At 31.4% G+C, this 14,756-nt stretch overlaps 1 protein-coding gene and 1 long non-coding RNA gene across 2 annotated transcripts in view; both read right to left on the bottom strand.

Moving 5' to 3' along the window:
- Positions 1–14,756, bottom strand: part of LOC127718596 (uncharacterized oxidoreductase YtbE-like) — a 470,207-nt gene that overhangs the window by 284,868 nt on the left and 170,583 nt on the right. The window lies entirely within an intron of this gene.
- LOC127718624 (uncharacterized) lies at positions 9,467–12,519 on the bottom strand. Its single transcript, XR_007989941.1, has 2 exons — positions 11,951–12,519; positions 9,467–9,782 (listed from the first exon to the last, which is right to left on the bottom strand). It is a non-coding gene; the product is annotated as an uncharacterized LOC127718624 (long non-coding RNA).

Raw genomic sequence — 14,756 nt, forward strand, 5'->3', positions numbered from 1 at the left:
TTCATGAGTTATATCACCATATGCATATTTTTAAATAAAAGAGGGGAGAAAACTCTAATTTGATGTAAGCGTACCCTTTAAACCAAAATGTATGTGTTACGACATGTCGCAACTAACAATTAAGTAAAAATATGTTGTCGATATCTTATATTGTGTCGAAAAGAGGTGAAAATAAACCAAAATCCAAATTTAGAAATGACCTTGACCTTTGACCTTGACCCTATTTTCTTTTCTTTGGACCAAGGACCTCAAATCAAAAGACCCTAGGTCCCTATCACTTATGGTTTACCAATTACAATTACATTTTACTTATTTTAAATACAGAAGGGGAAATAACTCTCATATGGAGTTTCCGGACCGTTTCGGTCAAAATTATTCTTAAGATCCTGAGGATATAACGAGCAAATTGGTGAACTAATTTTGTCGTTATCTTTAACGGTTGCGAAGGAGATGCGTACACAAGAAAAAAAGTGTTTGGGGAGATAACTCTTACAATAAAAAGTGTTCGGCTTAACAGGGTCAGTTTGAAAATCGCAATAACTGTTCGATATCATACACAAAAAATCTAAGCAACATCTTGCGAAACAAAAAAGCACCGTCAGAAAAAAGTGGCGGAAGAAGAAAAAAATAATAATAATATCAGAAGAAAACCAATAGGTCTTTCCACAGAAAAGTGGAAAGACCTAATTATCGACAGATTGTAGTACCGTGAAGGTACATTTGTGTAATAAAAAGTAAGGTTATATTGATTGACAATAAAAATCAATATTTACATCAATAAAAACTATAATATTTAAAGATGTAATTACAGTTTTGAATATGTAACCTTTTAGATTTAGTTTATTTAAATGATTGATAAGTTTACCCGGATCGTATCTAAATTTCCGGGCTCGGTTTACAACATATCGTAAAATTTAGGATGTGCTATGCACGTTTACAGAATTCGCATTTGAAATTCTGCATGAATTTTTTAAGTTAATGGTTTTGAAGTATCCGTTATTCTTTATAGCAATATAATATAAATTTAATTATTTTCCCTCTTAAGTCTTTATTTACCAGGCATAGCAATTAGGTTTGAAAGTCATTAACCACAAAAATGTGTTTTATGATCTATGTGAGCACAACGCGTATTTCCGTCATAACTTCCACAAGTTCAAGTACTTTTCATAAATGAATTTGGAAACTCGTTGATATAGAATTATTCAAGAAAATAGATTCATTATTTTATTAATAGCCTAAAGTTTGCCTTAAGTAGAGACATGACTATCTTGTAATTCGACCTAAAAACGTAAAATACACGAATTCTTATGTAAAACTTCCATAAGAGTCCCGAAGCCACTACAAGTACTGTGGATTCATTGATTTTCTTGGGTATCAATTTTTGTCGAGTAGAAAAAAAACACGTATTTTCGTGGATATTTGATTTCGTGGTTATAAAAAAGTATGCATACAAGCCTATATAATTTGTACTTTGTTGAAAAATAAATTTGTGATTCGCCTTTACCTACGATATCAGCAAAAATTGGTACCCCCGCGAATAATAATTCTCTTGTAGCAGTCGACATTCATATCTTTAGTACTGGTAGATCCTTTTGACTGAACCTACCTATTTAGTTGACAAAACTTGCGTAAGAAAAAAATGAAAAAGCGGGTTTCACGTATGATTTTTTAGGATTATCCTATCACTTACGTGGATCCGACGCTTCCTCGACTTCCTATCTCGTTTTCCATCTATTCAAATTTAACAACTTCCTTATCACTGCCTCTTGTTGTAATAACTAAATTCAAAAATTTATAAACGATAGCGTTTTAAATTAATTGTGTGTCATGATTTGATAGTATACATTTATTTCCCGTGCCAGAGGGAGATATGAAGATTTGTTCACCCAAGAATATTCTGCCCGAGGGAAATATGATTTTTCGAGGGTGAGCAAATCTTCATATCTCCCGAGGCAAAGGGAAATGAATGTTTTATTCCACTGCCTATGCTTTGTTTACTATCAATACATTAAATATTATTTTGCATACATTTTTTTTCTTATCCGCTTGTTTTTGTAAGTCAAACTAAACACGACATACCCATTGATAAACAGTAAGGATCAACATTTAATTAAAAGTCTTTTTTTTTATAGTCTGAAATAAATTTGAACATGATAATGCTTTTTGCTATCGCTATTTTAAGAAGAATAAGAAGTTCAAAACGTTATGTACATTAACCGCGCGTAACGTTGCACGAAATAATCCCGACATTTCAGAGTGGAATAAGAATAAGAATAAGAATATTTATTGAATCCAATTAAAGGGCCCGTTTCCGAGCATAACATATATATATAGTATTAATTATACAGTAATTTTTTAGATATATTACATTAAAAATAAATGATTAAATAACTATACTCCATACCAGATGGTGTTTGAAAATAAATAAAATAGAATATTAACCCTCTCTAATACATAAAAATGAATAAACTACTGTAACAGCACTACTACATGTATATTTAGTTAGTTACCGTAATGCAAATTTTCTCTTATTTCAAAACAAGTACTTATAAACCTTGACACTGACATATTAACATTTTCAGACTCACATGACATTAACCAAATAAATTGTTCATACTTTGAAATAAAAGGGAAGTTTTTACATTGAATGCATGCTTCATTAAGAATAAAATTCCGTTCCTTTTCATATGCAGTGCATTCCATTAAAAAATGAAACTCGTCTTCAACCTGCATATTTTTACACTGCCCACAAAATCTTTTATCTTTATCGATTTTTTTATATCTACCTTTCTCAATAGCTACATGTAACTGATGAGCACTGATTCTAAATTGAGTTAAGCTTTTTCGATACTGAAATTTATTAACTTGACATAAATATGCTTCCCTTTTGAAGATGTTTTTAAATTTAAAATAAGTACGCAATTTTCCTTTTTTAACATTTGCATTATCTTCTATAGTATTTTTCCAGTAAATCCTATATCTACTAATCACAATATTTTTAACTTTTTCAATGTCAAAACTTTCCATATCAACATCAATACTTCTTAAAATATATACAATATTAGAATACCAAGATGACTTATTTCATTTGTGAGTGTCAATACTTGTGAATAGGGCTTGTTTTAACAAATGATCCTTTTCTAAACCGTTAATTCTTTGTAAAAATTTAAGAATAGAACAAATGATTTCAATATGCAATGGAGTACGACCTAACAGTGGGAAAGCCAGTGACATTGAAGAGTTTCTTCCGGTGGTCACGCGGGAAAGGGGACATAATCTAAAAATTTCGAGGTGGCGCTGTAATCAACGTGTAAACAAAAACGTAGCATATGATTCAGACAATAAATTCATCAAAACGACTTATCATCCAACAGTATTTGCGGTTTAATCGTCATCAGAATAGATTTTGTCACACGACTGTCAAAAATATTATTAAAATAAGTGCTTCGTTATTGAAATATGATAAATCAAAAGACTACCTCCGTTGATTTCCAAAAAACCGCGGGTAATACCCCCGTCTGAAAATAACTGACACAATTGCATCCTAAAGCTTTTCATTGGATGAGATATAAATAAATGTGACCTAGAAACATATGGGTACATGACTATGTAAAGAATTCCCCGTCACTTCGAGTCTTGTTTACATAATAAATACCTCAAACGGAGGTCAAAAATCAACCTTTTTCTAACGTTTTTGACGTTATTTCATTGCAAAATGGGGCAAATGATGTTAATTTTACCAGTTTTTAACAACGAAATTGATTCAGACAATGATGTGTAATGATGTTTCCTGGATTTTTAATATGTTTTACATAAAAATGTTGATAGGTTGAAGGCTTTACTCCGTCATTTGTTGATTTTTTTCATGTTGCTCAGATTCCTTGTTTTAATAATTTTCTGCATTTATTTAATTATGCTGCAGTGTATAACAGATTTATGTAGTACATTGAAACTGGTTTATTCAATGAATGAATTTGTCCATATAAATGACTTCAGTTGTCTGGAAGCCCCCCCCCCCCCCCCCCCCCTTTTCCCACTTTCAAGAAATTTCAGTTGGGCAAAAAATATTGTCTGAATGAAAAGCTTGCACAAATGACAGTCATTCTTTGTTTCTGTAAATATTTACCTGAAATGTGTCAACTTGTCAATTTTAAATATATTAAAAGTATCAATCAACAAATATTGCCTGCCTGCCACTGTGACATGAAAATCTGATGAGTCAATAATTTTCACTTGATTTTTAGTCTTTGTTCTTATTGTATAAATAAAACTACTATGCAAGTGGAAAGTCAACACACAAACATTTGTATTTTGCCTGTCCTTATCAAGGAACCTGTTGTACACTAACCATTCATGTTTAAGTGTGTCTGGGCCCTGGTAACAAGTATTTGTCATTGTGTTTTCAAGTGTGTGCATGTTCTTAAAGAATTGTTTTGAAAAAGTTTTTCTTCCATATATATATAGTAGCAGTATTTATTTTATCATTAGTTCTGGATTTAGAATTTTTATCAGATGCTGTTTTATAAGGTCCTTTATACTTGACAAATTAGTTTGCAAATTGTTGAAGGCTAAAACTGTTCCCTATAATTATCATCCTCTATCAATTGTCAATCATGTCAATATGGGTTTCTTTTAAAAACAACTTTTCCCAAGGAAAAACTAAAGTTGAAAAAAATAGTTAAACCCAGATATGCTGCTGCTGAAGAAATTAACATTAAAGGCCAGGGCTGACCTAGATAGAAATCCGGTTGGAGAGCAATTAAGCCAATAAGGAAATGGGAGGGGCCTAACTATCTTATCAATTATTTATAGAATTCAGCATGGTAAACAGAAAACAAACACATGTGGAATTTACCTTTGTGTAGATATTTATAATCCAGTCTAAAATAAATAACTAAGAAATAACAAGATTATGTTGATCAGAAATATAAGCATGTTGATAATTGTTAACACTTGTAAATTTAATGCATTGGTGTAATTATTCTGTTTTTAAAAGAAACTAGAAATGTAGTGGTTCCAAATGTTTATCCTGTAATTATATGTTAGTTTTTTGTAAACTTTCTTTCCTTTTTGTGAAGCTGGTGCATTAGGATTCCTTGATTTCCACACTGATGTATAGCCTCTGTCCACATTCTCATTCCAATGACATACTGCCAAATTTGATCTTAATTTATATTGATCATCACCAAAGCAAATTCTTTTGTCTTGAAATATGTTCACAACATTGTTAAAACTTTCAACATAAAATGTGTCTTTAGCAAGAATGTAATCTTGAGGATATTTATAAATGGTTGAACTTTTTATAGCAGACTCTAACATTTTTCTGACTTTTCCATTTGTAATTACAATCCTAGATGGCTCATAGTTTGAATCAACTTTGCACCTTGATGAATGATGACAATTTACATGGTTATTACAATAATGTTCAACAATGTTATCCAAACTTTCCTTAAGTTTTAGAGAATTTTGCTCACAGTTACGGACGGCCCAGTTAATGTGTGTTGCTATGGGTTCAACTTTATCTCCCAGCTGTACACTCCAACTTATACCCTCTGAACGTTTTGTACCTTTTTGAAATCTTGGTGACAGCTTTTTTTACAGCCTTGACAGCATGCCATAAGTCATTCTGATTGACAGTAAATTGAGTGTCCCTCACAAATTTATTTACAGCCAAATTTCTATCATGTGCATGAATTTTAATGGACACATTTTTATTCTCCAAATTTTCATAAATTATTTGTGTTCCCAGTCTTTCATGTCGTTGGGCAACTTTATCCTGTGACTTTGTAACATGTTCGCAGTCCATCACTTTGTGAGTTTTTTCTCCTAATGCTACAACTGTAGTATCTTTCGCATTTTTCCTCCAACCATGTCTAGCATCTGTCATGATGTTGATGCCATCTAGGTCATCATATGAAGAAATTTCATCATTTATGGCATTGTCAACTGATTGAACACTTTCATTTTCAGCATGTTCTTTATATTTTCTAAAGAACTTTGATCTTCTCTCTTTAGTGATGCAGCCAATTCCTGCCCCATTTACAAATCTAGTGTAATGTACTGGCAAAAGTCCGCTACTATAAAACGCATGACAAATCCTGTGATTGACCAAGAACTCATCATTTGGAAGGTACGATGATGACGACCATAAGTAGGAATGTGATTTTTCCTTGGTACACATCAGTCTTACAGATGCTACATGTCCTTTCATAGTTCTTTTCAATACTTTTAGCTTTCCATTACAAATACTGGTATGTGCTTCAAAAAGTTCTCCATATGTATCCAAAGATTTTTCTGCAGTAACGAACAGTCCTTGGTCTACATCCTGGCGTCTTGTTTGGGAATAGGTGGATGGGAAAGGATGAAGTTCTTTCGAATTGTCACTTCCAAGTTGTTGTTAATCCAAAAGTCTAAAAGTTCCTCTATAATTAAACTATTGTTAACTGGCTTATTCAAAGTTGAAGTCAAATAACTCTTTACTCTTTGAAGTTTTTCCAAAATTCTACTTTTGACAGTCTCATCACCAGGAATTTCTATTCTAAAATTGGGAGGACGTTTTCGTGAAGAATCTTGTTTTTCAGTAGCCATGATCATGAAAGAAATTGAAGGAATGAGCAGAAATGGGATATGAAATAATCAGGAGATTATGTTTCATGATATTCAGTTACAGCTGGTTCCAACTTAGAAAAATGTATCTAAAGGGTTCATGATCATTGATTTTTATATAAATAAAAGTGATCAATGCAAATGTCTTTGATCATTACATGGCTTTTTCAATAAATTAATTTTGGATTTTTTTTTTTTTTTTTTTTTTTGTGATTTGTTGTCAAAAAATAGTATTTCATTTCTTGCTAAATGAATAACTACATGTAATCCCCTAATTGCCTCTGGACTTGACATGCAATCCCCTAATTGCCTCTGGACTTGTTTACATCTAATGTACAATTTTTATCAGGTCACCTGCAGAGTCAGCAACTTTCTGTACACATAACCTGGTGATAAAATCCAGACCAGATTATCTTTGAAGTCATATAAATATTTTGTTTGTGTGCATTCTACATTATCCTAAAAATGAGTGATAAGAAAGTTACTATGGAATTAAGTGATATTCAATTAGAAACTATAAAAAATTTGTTTGGGCATAATGATTGGGAAATTAAAATTCTTGATGACTCTGCTGTTACTAATGAAAAAGGCGGGAATGCACAAAATCCACAGATGACAACAGAACAGAGTACTCAAACAGACAACAATGAGGAAGATGAAGACGATGATCAGCCTGGATTTCTCATACATCAAGACCCGTCCCAAGAAGAATGCAGATATTGCTTTTGTAAGCCATGCATTACGGATGAACAAAACAGACAAATGTGGTGGCATGGTCAGTCAGAAGTACCCCATCAAAGAAACTCAAGTTTGAGAAAGGAACACTACAAAAGATTTTGGACTATGCTTCTCCATCGTGGTGCGTGGAATGATGATAGATATTTAGTTATGAAAGCAGATGCCATGACCAGGGACCACAGAACCCAAAGATTTGACTGGCACAAGAGAGACATTATGCCAAAATGTGTTGTGACACTTGTTCGTTATTGGTTTCCAAATCCTGGTGGGTTTCCGTACATGGGACACATGTGGGAATAATTTTCTTTATTCTGCTGCTGGATTTTTATCATTTTAATTGAAAGTCCTTTGTTCTGTATATAACACAATTTTGGAGGGAAAATGATTGTGACCGGATAACATTGAATTTTATGACTGTAGTTACATTTTTTGGCAAATTAGCTGCATATTTATTTGGTTCTTTGAATTATGAAAGAAATATAGAATGGATATAAGGATTATGTAGGAATGAAATAATTTTAACACAACAGGTAAGGTGTTTGTTGATTTTTTGCATGGAAGCATGGCTGCATGGCAACATTTACTTCCTGTGTAAACAAAAACAATGTTTATATCCGCCCAGCTGTCAATCAAAGTATATTTCAAATGAAAAGTACCTCTGCTTCATGATTTGTTTTAGGAATATAAAGAAATAAAATTAGTTAATAATTTTTATTTATCCTGCAACATATTATATAGTTCAGTTCTAGGTTCTGTGACAATTTTTTTTTCTAAAAATCACTCTTTGAACAAGGTAATTCTAAAAAATATGTCCCTGAAATGAATGTGGCTAAGAAATTTGAATTTACCACTATTTCATTCATTGGCTGCTATTTATACTCTTTCCCTGGCCTTTAACAATGGTATTTTTCAAATATAGCATTCATTAATTACACTATTCCTTCACAGTGAAAATGAAAAAAAAAAATATTTTAAATTGAATGCATCCATGGGCTTTCCTGGATTAACCTTCAACAGGTATGCTCAATACCATAGTACATATACAAGTCTTAATACAAGTGAGAGCTATATGACCATTAAGAGCATTAAAAAAAGCTATATTGCTTCTGAGGTCTACTTTGAAGATGGCATATGAATGTGTCACTCTGATTTTGGTGATCCTGTTTTGTTGCGTTGATATCAATGTTCGACCAACAATTTTTATTTCACACTAATCTTTTTCGGGGTCTATCATGATGGATATTTTAGGTACTGTAAATTCAGAAAGGATAGCAAAGTTTTTATTACTGCAATAATGTGAGTGGGTGAGTATCTAAATAATAAATTGCATTCTGATACCTTTTAATCTGATTAAAATGCAAATCCTGTGTCCAAGCTTATTACAAGAAAACAAAGCTTGGACACAGGATCTATACTTAAATCAGATTCATACCATTCCTATATCTGTGTGCTGATTTTTCTGCAAAAGCAATACTTTTTCACACATTTTATTCCAATATATCATTCTACATATTTGCAATAATAAAAGCACACAATAATTTGCAAAATCATGTGATTACATATAGGAAAAGGGCACCTAGGCATCTCATTCTAAATACTACACATGGAGCAGGATCTGCTTACTCTTCCAGAGCACCTGAGATCATCTGTATTTTGTGGGTTCAAGTTGCTCAGTTTTCATTTTTCTAATTTGTATATTAGTTTAAACTTTTCATCAAAGTCTGAAAACAGAGATATGTATCTGCTGAAAATGATTTATTTAGGTGCAGGGGTCACCACACTTCAAAATCTCCCTGGAAGCATATAACAGTGAAAAGTCATGTCATGAGAGGCCATTAGAGAGACATCAAGGATACCTCTGGGAGAAGTGAACGAATCTAAAACCACTCCGTTTAAGTCCTTCACACCTAATAAATCATTAAAGTAGACCTTTTACATCTTTTATATTTTTTTATGTCTCAAATACTATAGTACATACATATATATGGCTAATATGCTTGCTTTGCATCTATGAATGTTTTATTGTATTGCAGCAGCAGCATTGTCTCATGTACATCTACCCCATGTTATCAATATAAAATGATTATGGTGTTTCACTTTGTATATTTAAAATATAAAAATGTTAAGAAAAAAAAGTTTATTAAAAGATAAATAAATACAAATGCATAAAAATAATGTTAAGATGAAACATATGTGAATAATATCTTAAGTTATTATAAGAAAAATAAACTTCAATCAAATAAACAAAATTTAATACAACTTAATACTTTGAAAGTAAAAAAAAAAACAAACGCATAACAATAAAGTTTAAAATTTAAGAAGCATTATTGTTAAAAAGTCCAAGTTAAAGTAAAAACAAGTCAAATAGTTCTCTGTTCCATAAATCCTCAAAATGGAAATGTTTCCTGCTCTTCTTTATTCCTTATTTCTATTGATATCTGTAAATATATAAATTTATGCATATGATATTAAATGAAAAAAAATTCCAACTTCTCTAGAGTTGTCATATGAAATTATAATTTATATTTTAATTGTCTACTGATTCTTATGTGGTCCAAGTTTTAATTTAAATTGAATGATTCTAATTTCACTAATGTAAAACTAATCAGATGTGAAATAACTGCCAATGAGACAACTATCCCCAAAAACTCAAATGGAGTGGATATAAGCAATTTTATGCTACACTAAAGCCTTCAAACATGAGAAAATCCCATAATGTATATACTTAATTTTGTTTTTAGATATTTATTAGGTATATAAGCTTCAATAAAAATAAACAAAAAAATTTAGACTTTTGGTGTAAATAAATAATTTATTTTAATGACTTTATATAATATGTCTGATAAGAAAAGGTCATAATCATATACAGCAACATATGTTCAAAGAAATTTTTCTATTTATTTATTCATTAACTTCAGTATCTTAACATGTTAAAGTTAAATTCATCACTATAATAACATATCAATCTTTTTAATAGATATTAATATATATTTAAATAAAGTTTAACTTCATATGCAACATTAAATTATCATATCTGTTATTTCAAAGGTAACTTTTCATTCAATCATTCATATATATATCTTTAATTCCTCATAAATGATATTAAATGTAAGTAAACGTCCTAATTACAAACAAAATATCAGTATGAGAGCAAAAATTTAAAGTAAATGCACAAGTAAGTCTGCATTCAGGTTGTGAGTTCAAACTCTCCTTGTGCGGGTTATCTGAACTCCAATCAAAACTGATTAGGATTGCTGTAACCAAAGGTCTGTGGTTTTCTATGACGGACAGACAGACGCACGGATGGACAACGGTATACCATAATACCTCTCATAAACAGGCGTATAAAAAGGAGGGTTCTTTTTCCAAATTGTCTTTGCCTAATGAATATTCTATTAAGAATTTCTTTTAAATATTTAGGAAATTTCCTTTTATCATTAAATGACATTTAACAAAATAAATGTGAAAATTACTAAGAATATTCATTTCTAATGAAAATTAATCTTCAAAATGACAACAGATTATGGATCTATTCTAAATTTTAAAAAAATGGAAAATTAATAAAAAAAAATCATAACTTCATATTACATTCCTTTAACTGAATCTGAACATGATTAATAAAAAAAAAACACTGACTAGATTGTCAAAATCTTATGAAGAATATTTATATTTCAAGTAAAGACAGAAAATGTCAAAATGTTGACTTTCTTATCAGATAACCTATGTGTAACATCTGTGGTCAGTTTATTGGGAAGAGTGATATATAAATTACAAGGACTTTAAACTGTGAAGCTTATCAGTTGTGAAATTTGAGATTCCCTCAAATCTGAGGGCCCATTCTTCGGGCTGTACTATAAAGTATATGAGCAATCAGGCATCCACCACCAATAAAACCTGGCCACAACACCTAGCCAATACTGTGGCGTTAAAAATCAACAATCAATCACATATTATTTGTGTTTTTTTAGCATAGAAGGAGGGTCAGAACTGATACTTTCCTAATGATTAATATTTCATATACCTAAAATCTGTTCAAAATATTTTTCATGACCATATATGCATTATTTAACAAAACAAAATGGTACTGTTGTTCACATAAACAAGGGTCTGGATGGGGTGTCCTCCATTTCTATATTATTAAATCTTTAAGGTCATTTGTCTCTATTCTTTATACTTTTTGCCCATCATTCTCTTTTCTCAATAAATAAGCACAACATTATTCTCTATTCCTTATATTTTTTAGTCAATTTTTCTCTATTTTTTATACTTTTAGCCATAGTTCTCTATTCTGTTGTTATTCTTTTTGTCACACACTCATTGAACCATGCATTACTAACCTTTTTACTATTCGAGAGTATAAAACAAATAATCACAAATGCTTTACACAACCGTTACAAATAAACTAAAATATAAATGCTAACATTGACAGGCCAAAATTAAAGTTTTATTTAAAATTGAAGTCCCACGCTGGGAAAGGGGCGTTTATTTACATGTGGTCTGTGGAAATTTCAGCATCAAAAAGGGGAAATATATAGCCATAATTTGGCATAAACCGATCTGATCAATAAAATTGTGTTATGGATATTGTCCATATCTTTCTACTAACCATTAAAAGGATATTACTAGGATTTTGTGAGCACAGAAACCTACTATTCATGTGGATCTGTTGAAAAATGGCGTCGATTTATGTGCTTCCCTTTCGCAGCCTCAGTTGCAATTTGACACGGAGTGATGGGTAGTTATGCAAATATTTAGGGACTCCCATCATCATAGATACTATTTTTGGTCATTTTATTTTTAAATAGCCATTAGGATGCAAATGTGTCAGTTATTTTCAGAAGGGGAAAACACCCGCCATATTTTTATCTTCCAAAATAACAACGTCACTTGCCATTTTCAGATGTTTGTTTCTTGTAAAATAAAATCTCCTAAGAAGAAAAAATAGCATGGTCACCTGTTAAACTTACCTATATAACTAATTGATGATGAAATGATGCAAGTTTAATTGTCTTTAATAATAAATTTCTTGAAAAATCAAACGTACACGATGTAAACAAATTACCGAGATGGTGCGATACTGTCGCCGTCTATGTAAAAATCGCGATTGTCGCCCTTGAATTCCTGTCCGTTACGTCATATGGAAGGAGGCGTAGAACTGACGTGTGGCTTTCCCACTGTAACTCTCCCATAACAGCTAAATTACATGACTTTTTATTTACCCCGAGAATGTATTTGTAGTACTTTAAACTTCCCAGTGGGCACTCGACGTTGTAACAACGTTGAAATTTGGTTGAAATTTGGTCGTGACGTTGATCGACCTAAATTCAACGTTGATCTAACGTCATGGTATTCAACGTTGAATTTACGTCGTTAAAATCAACGTTTAAACAACAACGTTGATTCAACGTTGGGACGTTGCGCACGATGTTGGTACTACTTAGCGTTTCACGACGTTCCTAAAAATAAGGCGATTTCGACGATTTCAAAGAAAGTTTCAGGCGTTCAAGCATATTATTGATGATGTCAATTTACTGTTGTGAATTTGGTAACCGATTTCGCTTTGTCTGAAAAAATGCATAAATTTACAAATAAAACTCAAAGTGGTCGTATAGATATTTTTAAATGAAATTCATTTACAGGAGTTGTCAGTCTTTCCAGGTCATAATTGATAATTTTCCTTTCGGCAGCAGTTCGCATTAATGAATCCGATACAATAATGTCCAAATTTACACAGATTTATTTTTAATATAAATTAGATTTTGAATTCATATTCTCCTATTTTTTTTGCATTTTTTATTCCTTTTGTTGCATTTCTTCCCGTTTCCTTTTCCTTTCTATATTTTATAATTTTCCGATGCTTTCTTTGTCGCAAAATATTTAGGAAGTTAAACATTCGGGACTCATGTTTTAAATTTTCTCATTTCCGTATTTTTGTGGCATATCCTTTGTTTGTTATAATTGCCAGCAATGGGTTTTCTCTATTTTATTTTATTAACAAAAAAATATACATGTTACTTTTGACGATTTAAAACTTGCAGATAGACAATGTTCCTTATATAAAACAAATATGCTATAAAAAAAACCCTAAGATCCCGATATTTTTTTTATATCGGTCTCATTTTGTCAACATTTGAATTTAAACTTAAACTATTCCTTTCTCATACATTGGTTGTATTGTAATTTATACATGTATTTTTTATTTTCATTCGAATTAAACTGGAAACAAATAATTACGATATAAAATTAAAAAACAGAGCATGACATCAATTACGTTTTGAGGAACGTTGGGACAAAACGGCTATACTTTTTGAAACGATCTAAAAACCTTGTTGCCTAACGAAAAAATATTAAACACTATATTTTTTAAGAAGAAAAACATAAAAAACCTTTACCGCCAAGTTTTATTTTTTATGATCTAACTATGCTTATTTGATAGACAGCTGGTTAAAACCTCAATTTTAAAGAAAATACAGCGTTTTTTTCGTTGGGACAAGATGGCTATACTTTTTGAAGTCATTGCAACAGAAACTATACGCATGGTTTCCGGCAAAAAAATATCATGAACCAGGAGAAAAGTAAAAAAACTTTCAAAATATAATAAATATTTTTTCTCTCAGCTTTTTCAATTTCACGGTATAAATGCGCAAACCCGAAATATACTTACTTTGCATACGGTTGGACATTTTTCAGACCGTTTACAAAAATAACACTTTCCGGATTACGGTTTCAGTGATATTGATTTTGCTTTAACACGCGAATAATTATAACAATAGCAATATTATTGTGAAGTTTTACGATGATCAGAGAAAAAATACCGTAGGAGAGTAACGGAACTCTGATCTTTTGCACACAAAATGAAACGTTGGACATTACGTTTTTTGCGTAAAAATGGGATAATTAAGTGTTATAATTCCTGGTATTTTAAATTTCGGTTCCTTTTTTTCTTTAATTTCAAGTCTAATGGAATGAATTCAATCAGAAATCACTATATTTTTATCGTACTGACCAGTCTACGTATTTATTTTTATGCTAATCTATAGCAAAATGGAATTGGTACCAACATCGTGCGCAACGTCTGGGTTAACGTCAGTCAATCGCGACAGAAAAATCTCATTGTCAAAATTGAAGTGTATAGATATATTTGATGAACAGATCGGAAAAGAAGCAGTGCTGCAGTATTATAAACGATTGGATAATAAGTGGCTAATCCAGAACTTTTTATAATACTTATAAGGGGGTCCACTGACTGCCATAAGCGTGAGGGGCTTCCTCCTGTCATGCTTCCATGATCCCTATGTAATCAATCATTTTTTTTCCACGAAAAAGGGGGTAGACCGGATTGCATTGTTTATGCATGGAAAGGAGTTTTGGGCATGAACAAGTGGCCAGGAGACATCACCAATAACAAATCG

The sequence above is a fragment of the Mytilus californianus genome, unplaced genomic scaffold, assembly GCF_021869535.1.
Source record: "Mytilus californianus isolate M0D057914Y unplaced genomic scaffold, xbMytCali1.0.p SCAF_10, whole genome shotgun sequence".
Taxonomy (NCBI): domain Eukaryota; kingdom Metazoa; phylum Mollusca; class Bivalvia; order Mytilida; family Mytilidae; genus Mytilus; species Mytilus californianus.